At 35.7% G+C, this 9,330-nt stretch overlaps 1 long non-coding RNA gene across 1 annotated transcript; it reads right to left on the reverse strand.

Moving 5' to 3' along the window:
* Window positions 1-208: 208 nt before the first annotated feature.
* Window positions 209-7,899, reverse strand: LOC311091596. The gene is made up of 3 exons (XR_014608125.1): window positions 4,089-7,899; window positions 2,636-2,669; window positions 209-500 (listed from the first exon to the last, which is right to left on the reverse strand). It is a non-coding gene; the product is annotated as an uncharacterized lncRNA (long non-coding RNA).
* Between the last annotated feature and the right edge of the window lie 1,431 nt (window positions 7,900-9,330).

Below are 9,330 nucleotides of genomic sequence, written 5' to 3' on the forward strand. Positions count from 1 at the left end.
TTACTCCTTGTTAATGGTTGTCGTGTCATGAAACTGCAGACACACAGACCATAGACCTAAATAAGATTTTAAAGAATATTGATAATATTGTATATTCAATTGAATAACTGTGGTGTATATACTTGCATTTGTATATCTTAACAATATAACTAATAAACTGCTTACCATTTTCCTGTAAACCAAACTAATCACTCCAAGAAATCAACTATTTAAATCTCAAGATATATTTTTATTACTATTTTAAATCTTAACAGCCGAAAGAGTAAAGTATAAATTAACACAATAAAACTTAAAAGACAGAACAGTAAAGTTGTAAATTAACACAATTTCCCTTTAAATAATCTATAAAATGTTGTTAAAAAAATATAACATAACAGTTAACAAAATATGGCTGCTATAAGGTTCACAAGCTTCATTTATAGCAGCAAGCAGTTCCAGATGATCGGCTACAGACTTTCTTTGGGCCTCTGTTGCAGCTGGGTCCCATTTCATGACAGCAGCTACAATCAAAGCAAAAAAATCCACATGTAAAATAAATAAATACAAATGCCACTGTTGTGGTTTAGCTTATAGCAGAGATACATAGTTGAAAATTTGAGTACTCGAATCAATTAAATGAAATAAATCACAAATCAAGTAAAATTACATCAAGCCTGATATAAGGCATTCCACACACACACACACACACACACACACACACACACAGGGGCCATTTACAACTTCATGCGATTTTAGTGATCGGATTGCTATATGATCTTGAAAAGACCAGGTGTAAATGCCCTCCGAAACGCATTCGTGACGCATTTGAATCTGAATGCTCAAACCACTTCAGGAGGTGGTCTGGGTCGCATTCCAGAAAAAACTGGACATGCATCTGGTTGTTGAAACCACATATGTAAATTTTACTCCTCCCAAAAACGCTCTAAAATAAAGGTGTGAGAGCGTGTTATAGGCTATATGTCATGTTATAGCCAGTTATGACGACGCTACTGCCGCATCGCCGCTGACCATCTAACGTTATTCATCAAGCCAACGTGCAAACTATCGCAAATCAAAGTGAAAGTAAGTCCCAGATTCTTAACACACAGTTATCATCATTAAAAGTAAAGAAACGAAATGATCTTACCAGGGCTGTTGCGCTCTCTCCTATTGCGGTCTTTGATTTAGAAATTTTAACGGATGATCAATAAAATGCAGCTCATATCTGTTGCTTTCGGTGACGTGAACGCCATTAAATTTGCATAGCGAGGGAATCGAGGGAATTATGTGACCAGGTGTAAATGGAATTGTTGTGATAAAACAGATAGCTATCCGATCTGAGAAAACGCATCAAGTGGCCAGGTTTAAACAGCCCCATATACACACACACACACACGCACATATTAGGGGTGTAAGTTAACGGTTCACAAAATCCATGGTTCGGTTCGGTTCAATACGATACACTTGTGTCACGGTTCGGTACGTTTTCGATACAGGAAAAAGAAAGAAATACCAGAGAAATTTCCTTGTTTTAATATTTTTAACTTTTTTTTTGTATTAAACCTAACATCATAAAGTATGATTTTTTTTTTTTACTTTGAGGAATGATGAAGCTATAATTGACTCTTAGAAGCATGTAAAACAGCTCCTTGAAAAAAATGAAATGTAATATTGTAGTTATAAACAAAGGTTTATTTTAGTTCAGATTAACATTTGAGGGCAGTAATTTTATTTATGTCAAAAAAATAAAACCAACGTAATGTAACTTGAAAGCATTATAGCCTACTATTCCTGCCAAACTTCCATGGTTACAGTTAGTGTTACTACAGTAAATCCATGGTGAATGTTGCTGATCTGTGGACACTGGATTGTTCATTCATGGCACAATGTTTCTACGTCAGCGCTGTTTGATCCGTTAATAACAGAGAAATATGAATGCTTCTCACTAGATCTCGCAGCGATGTTATTACTTCAGTGGGGATCTATTAGCGCCGTGTAGTAACAGTGTCGCTTGATCAAGATCGGCTCGCGCTGCACTGGTCCAAACTGATAAACGGCCCGTGAAACACATAATAACAGCACCTGCTTTCTGGTCAGTTAGCCTACAGTACCTGCTTTTTTTGTGGAAACCAAAACTTTTGATTGTGAGAGAGCCATGTGTTAAAAGTCAGATGGCACTTAAGCTACTTTATGATTTGCCCTATGTCTGAACAAAAGAAATAAAAGTTAACTATCTATACCATATTGAATTGCATAGCATCATATTTTTGCAATACGTTGAATCGAAATCGAATCGCACCGGATCGTAATAATAGTGAATCGTATTGCATTGCATTGGTAGCTGCCAGCTGGCAGCTGCTTATATGTATCATTAATGTATTGTATCGTTGGCTATGCATCGAGATGCGCATCGTATCAGCCTCAGTTATGGAGATGCACATCCCTAATACCTACATAGGAAAAGTAACTACATTTACATACTGTGAATCGTTTTTTTTATTTATCGAGAATCGTTTTTGAATCGAAAATCGCAATTGTATCGAATTATGACATTTTCTTAATCTTACACCCCTAATATAAACATACATATAGTACTTTGGAGACCAATTGTGTTGAAATAACATTGAGACAAAGGAGGTAGAGGACGAATACTCACTTCTCTTGGTAGCTGTTCCGATGAATGACGGATCCTGGCCACAGAAAGATAAAAGAGAGAGGTAAAAGGGGGGAATAAATTAGCATGGGTCACATTTCATCTGTTTTGTCTGGTATCTAAAACTTATGTCTGATAGAAAAATGTGCATCACCAAAAGAAGGAACATGTAGATTAACACAGTGGATCTGTCCAAATGGTAATCGTTTTAATAACGTTGTCATCTGTACAAAGAAAGAACTCTTCCGTTTTTAGTACATTGTTGTTGAGTAAAAGTTCCTTAAGTTTGTGTGTTCTTGACGTCTTTTCTTTTAACCCTGCAGGTAGTTACATTAACGCATCTATTAATAAAAGTTTTACCTATGGAACTTCGGTATGATGAAAATGTGTGTAATATAGCAAACCCAAACAAATGTTAAATGGAACTCTTCCACCATATCTAGTTTTAAAATGAATCACAGGAACTTGCCATCCTAGGTCACATTACCATAAATATAATATAAAATTACTATAAGATAAAATTACTTCAGTTAATTTACCATCGCATGCATGTCCCCCTTTGCTAACCCTTTTGTGGAAGGCTCTTTGTGAAGGGATTTAGATGTTTGCTTGGAACACCCCTTTAATTGTACATTTATTAAATCACATGTAAGGTTTATAAATAATACTAGGTAAAGGAGAGCAAACTGATTCCCCCTTCATTTTATCTACCTTATGCCGACCGAAAGGTATATGATTTTCTTTCTTCAGATGAAAACACATATTTTAGAAAAAATAAACTAGACTTTTAGAAATATTATCCATCTCTTGTGTTTGTGTGTCAAATAATGCAAGTGAATAGACACCAAAATGCTGAAGGTCGAAAAAGTCCAAGAGCATTGCTCACATGATAAGTGCAGAAAACATCTTGTGTGAACAACACAGCAAGCTGTGAGTAGGCTGTATGAAGTTTCTGGCATATGCACTTGCATTATATTGGCTTAGAATAATGGATAATTAAAAAATATATATTTGTGGAAAGAAAGTCAGATTTTTAATTTCGGAGTGCATTGTGCCTTTAAAATTGACTGCGGATTTAGATACTGGGTAACACTTTATTTCAATAGTCCACTTTAGACATTCTACTAACTATAAGTAACTTTGCAACTACGTGTCAACTATCTGTCATTAGAGTATTAGTAGACTGTCTGCTTAATATTTGCTAACACTCTGTTTTGTTGGTCCCCTAACAGACATTCTACTGACTATAAGTTACTTGGCAACTACAACTCAACTTATTCTCCTAACCCATTTCCTAACATCTAAACTTAACCTACCAGTCTATTGACTGTCTACTACAGCCTACTAATACTCTAATGAGAGTTAGTTGACATGTAGTTGAAAAGTTATAGTTAGTAAAATTTCTAAAGTGGACTATCGAAATAAAGTGTAACCAGACACTGCAGTGGATACTTACTAGTGATGGACTTGTTTCTCTGTTGGTGCCTATTCTGCTCCGTAAGTCCAATGCTTGATCTAAAAATTTTTTTTTTTTTAAAAGAGTGTTAATAGGATTATTGATCGGGTAACATAGGACCATTTTTTTAATGTTCCATAAGTGTTATATAAATCTGGAGAACCCTTACTAAAAATTAACACTGTTTTGCGACACTAACCAAATGGTAATAAATTATTGTAATACGTAAAATAGGAAAGAGGCCGCACTATGCATAAACTTTTATTTGCAAAAACACGTTTCGGCGTGTGCCTTCATCAGTTTGCACGCGCCGAAACGCATTTTTGCAAATATAAGTTTATGCATAGTGTGGCCTCTTTCCTATTTTACGTATTACAATTATCCAGGCCAGCACTCTAAAACTTTATTAATATATGCAGTGAAGCCTGCTCCTATACTTACTTAATAAATTGTTGTATTAAATCCACCATAAAAACATGGTTTCTACACTATAATAAATAAAACATGGTTAATTTAGCAAATGTCCTTAAATGATTAGTTCACCTCAAAGTTGAAAATTGTGTCATCATTTACTCACCCAAGTTGATTTAAACCTGTATGAATTTCTTTCTTCTGCTGTACACAAAGAAAGATATTTTGAAGAATGTCGGTAAACAGACAGACTTGGGTCCCATTGACTTCCATAGTAGGAAAAAAAAATACTATGGAAGTCAATGGGACCCAAGTTACAGACATTCTTCAAAATATCTTTCTTTGTGTTCAGCAGAAGAAAGAAAGAAAGAAATTCATACAGATTTGAAACAACTTGAGGGTGAGTAAATGATGACACAATTTTTAACTTTGAGGTAAACTAATCCTTTAAAAGAACAGCTCATCCAAAAAAAAAAAAAAAAAAATAGAGTTAGCTTACTCACCCTGGTGTTGAAATTTTATGAGTTTAATTTTTAAAATTTTAAATTTTATCAATTTCTTGTGTAGAACCATAATTAAGATATCTTGAAAAATGCCTTTTATTTTTGTCATACAATGAATATAGGCCTAGTTGTTTTATTCCCAAAATTCTTGTGTTTCACAAAAGTAAGTTATAGAGGTTTGAAAAAAATACTTTCATTTTGAAAGACATTTATTTTTGGGTCAGCTAGGCCTGTAAACTCAAGAAGATAAAGCTTGTCTGGAGGGTTTGAACCAGTGCATTTGAGCAGAGTTTACATGTTCTGCCTCTATTTCACGTGTATTTTATGACAATACTCACCGCATCTGAACATCTTGTGGCTGGATAATATTTATTCCCAAAATGCCTGGATCATGAAGGAAACACACACATACACATCAATATTAGTTATTTGTTTTACTTACTAACGGAGACATTTGCAAAAGCTTGCAAAATTGACTCACCAGCTCCAAAACATATTATTACGACTCGTTAATTTAACTGATCGGTTAGCCATCCCGCGATCAACAATATTCAAAAGCCTAGTTTGGAGATTCTTATAGTAAGACTGTGACAGTTCCTTTCTGTCTAAGATACAATATTCTCAGTTCACTCGTTGTAAAGCATTTATTTTTTATCATAAAGTTAGACAAGTTAACGTTACACATCCTAGCAGCACATAACATTAATACATTGGGAATACCGTATGCACTAATAATATTGCTCTAATCGCGTTTAGATTCTCACTTTAATACACTATATCTTGATGTAGCAGAATTTGTATAAAATAAAGTTATTTACCTTCCGTAGATTGCAATATGTCCGTTGTTAAAATTCTTTGTCCATTTCCTTGTTTGTTCTTCATTTACACCCAGCAACACCCAGCAACTCGCTCAAAACATTTAGCAGTCCGATGTAAAGTAATCCATGTTTTAAACGATGTAAAACCCACAGAATAGGCTAATATTGAAGATCCCGCGCAGCAGCAAAGCAAACACCGACTCGCTCAACTGACGTTTATTCAAACTTGACTCATAAAGGCGCGCTTAGTTGTCATTGGCTAGATTCCTGGATGACAGTCAGAATAAACAGAGAATAACCAATCATGCTCAAAACAGCTAGGAGAGACAGCCAATAGTGTGGCAACATTGCAATTACAGGAAAATATGAATATATATATATATATATATATATATATATATATATATATGTTTTTTTCATTGCAGTGCATGATTAAAAATTAAAGATTAAAAATTAAAGATTAAAAATACTGTAAGAACTTACAGTAACTGACCATATATAATATGTATTTACCACTGTTCTTATAAAGCGCAATTTAATAGAGCAAACAGTGTATTAAACAGAGCAAACACTGCATATATTCATATACAATTCTGTAAGATCTATATGAAAATCTAATGAATTGGTATCATGGTGGTGACAGTTACATTCATGTGACCCATAATGACCCTTTTACACTTTCACAAATTCTTGACCTTTCCTTTAGAAACACTCTTATGCCTAATAATGTCAACATCCTTTTTCACCCTGTGTGGCACTGGTACACAACCTGTTGGTTTAGAGTTAATCCTCTGTCCAACGCAACACTTTGGTAACATTGGCATAATTATATACAAGTTACAACATAATACCCCGGGTTTCACACTTTCACAGGCAAGACTTAAGCCTGTAGTCCCAGACTAAAATGCATGTTTGAGCAGTATTACCTGAAAGCAACTGACATATCTTATGGCAGTGCCATTGTTTTGTCTCAAGATGCACACCAGTAATGTTTTTTTTTTTCTAAGGCACATTTTTAAAAGCTATAATTAAATACCCAAATTGAACTAAGGACAAATCCTGGCTTTATCTAAACCCTGTCTGTGAAACCGGGTCTGGGTTAGAAATTAAGGGTTAAGGTTAACCCTAACCCTAACCTTAAGACTTGCCTACAGACTTTTATTTAACAGCTTGGTGTTAACTGCAGTGGTTAGGCCTTTAGCATTGATAAAGGACAAAAATCTTCTCACTGTGACAGTCTGTTTAGTAAAGATTGTTTGTATGGATTGTCCCTAAACTAGAGCTATTGATGCATTCAAAACATACCTGTATCATAAAGATCGTATTTACAAATTGAACATACATGAACGCCGCCACAATGATGAAAATATGAGTAGGAAGCTTGGGATTTTCTTTTAGCCCGATCTTGAAGAGTTATGAGTGTGTCAGTGAGAAACATGTAATACCACAATACTTTGGTATTTAGCAGTTACATTGTCAGGCTTTTCTATTTACGATGAAGTAAGCTAATGCCTGCACAAAATATGACAGTAGTATTACAATATAACATGTAATGATACATTTTACAGTGGCTTCATAAATTAATTTCAACATAAATAGTAAAATAGTAAAACCTCATGAATACAAACTTCCCAGGAGGACTTAAAAGCATCATGTGTGCATCATGAACCCTGTTGGTGTCTGACCAGCAAGATCAATTTAACAGTTAATGATATAGTCTGTAAATTAACAGTCAGTTAATTAATTTACAGATATTGTTTGTCATTTTGTTCTGAACTAGTTCTGGCTGTCAGTGGACGTTTAGATTATGGCTGGATTGGACATCATTATTCACGTCATTTATGGACTGTTTCTGGATGTCAACGGACGTCCAGATTATAGCCAGTATGAACGTCTTTTCTGAACTAGTTCTGGCTGTCAGTGGACGTTTAGATTATGGCCGGATTGAACATCTTTATTCACGTCATTTATGGACTGTTTCTGGATGTCAAAGGACGTCCAGATTATAGTCTGTATGAACGTCTTTTCTGAACTAGTTCTGGCTGTCAGTGGACGTTTAGATTATGGCCGGATTGAACATCTTTATTCACGTCATTTATGGACTGTTTCTGGATGTCAAAGGACGTCCAGATTATAGTCTGTATGAACGTCTTTTCTGAACTAGTTCTGGCTGTCAGTGGACGTTTAGATTATGGCTGGATTGGACATCTTTATTCACGTCATTTATGGACTGTTTCTGGATGTCAAAGGACGTCCAGATTATAGCCAGTATGAACGTCTTTTCTGAACTAGTTCTGGCTGTCAGTGGACGTTTAGATTATGGCTGGATTGGACATCTTTATTCACGTCATTTATGGACTGTTTCTGGATGTCAACGGACGTTCAGATTATAGCCAGTATGAACGTCTTTTCTGAACTAGTTCTGGCTGTCAGTGGACGTTTAGATTATGGCTGGATTGGACATCTTTATTCACGTCATTTATGGACTGTTTCTGGATGTCAAAGGACGTCCAGATTATAGTCTGTATGAACGTCTTTTCTGAACTAGTTCTGGCTGTCAGTGGACGTTTAGATTATGGCTGGATTGGACATCTTTATTCACGTCATTTATGGACTGTTTCTGGATGTCAACGGACGTTCAGATTATAGCCAGTATGAACGTCTTTTCTGAACTAGTTCTGGCTGTCAGTGGACGTTTAGATTATGGCTGGATTGGACATCTTTATTCACGTCATTTATGGACTGTTTCTGGATGTCAAAGGACGTCCAGATTATAGTCTGTATGAACGTCTTTTCTGAACTAGTTCTGGCTGTCAGTGGACGTTTAGATTATGGCCGGAATGGACATCTTTATTCACGTCATTTATGGACTGTTTCTGGATGTCAACGGACGTTCAGATTATAGCCAGTATGAACGTCTTTTCTGAACTAGTTCTGGCTGTCAGTGGACGTTTAGATTATGGCTGGATTGGACATCTTTATTCACGTCATTTATGGACTGTTTCTGGATGTCAAAGGACGTCCAGATTATAGTCTGTATGAACGTCTTTTCTGAACTAGTTCTGGCTGTCAGTGGACGTTTAGATTATGGCTGGATTGGACATCTTTATTCACGTCATTTATGGACTGTTTCTGGATGTCAACGGACGTCCAGATTATAGCCAGTATGAACGTCTTTTCTGAACTAGTTCTGGCTGTTAGTGGACGTTTAGATTATGGCTGGATTGGACATCTTTATTCACGTCATTTATGGACTGTTTCTGGATGTCAACGGACGTCCAGATTATAGTCTGTATGAACGTCTTTTCTGAACTAGTTCTGGCTGTCAGTGGACGTTTAGATTATGGCTGGATTGGACATCTTTATTCACGTCATTTATGGACTGTTTCTGGATGTCAAAGGACGTCCAGATTATAGCCAGTATGAACGTCTTTTCTGAACTAGTTCTGGCTGTCAGTGGACGTTTAGATTATGGCTGGATTGGACATCTTTATTCACGTCATTTATGGA

Source organism: Abramis brama (assembly GCF_963993115.1).
Source record: "Abramis brama genome assembly, chromosome: 10".
Classification (NCBI taxonomy): domain Eukaryota; kingdom Metazoa; phylum Chordata; class Actinopteri; order Cypriniformes; family Leuciscidae; genus Abramis; species Abramis brama.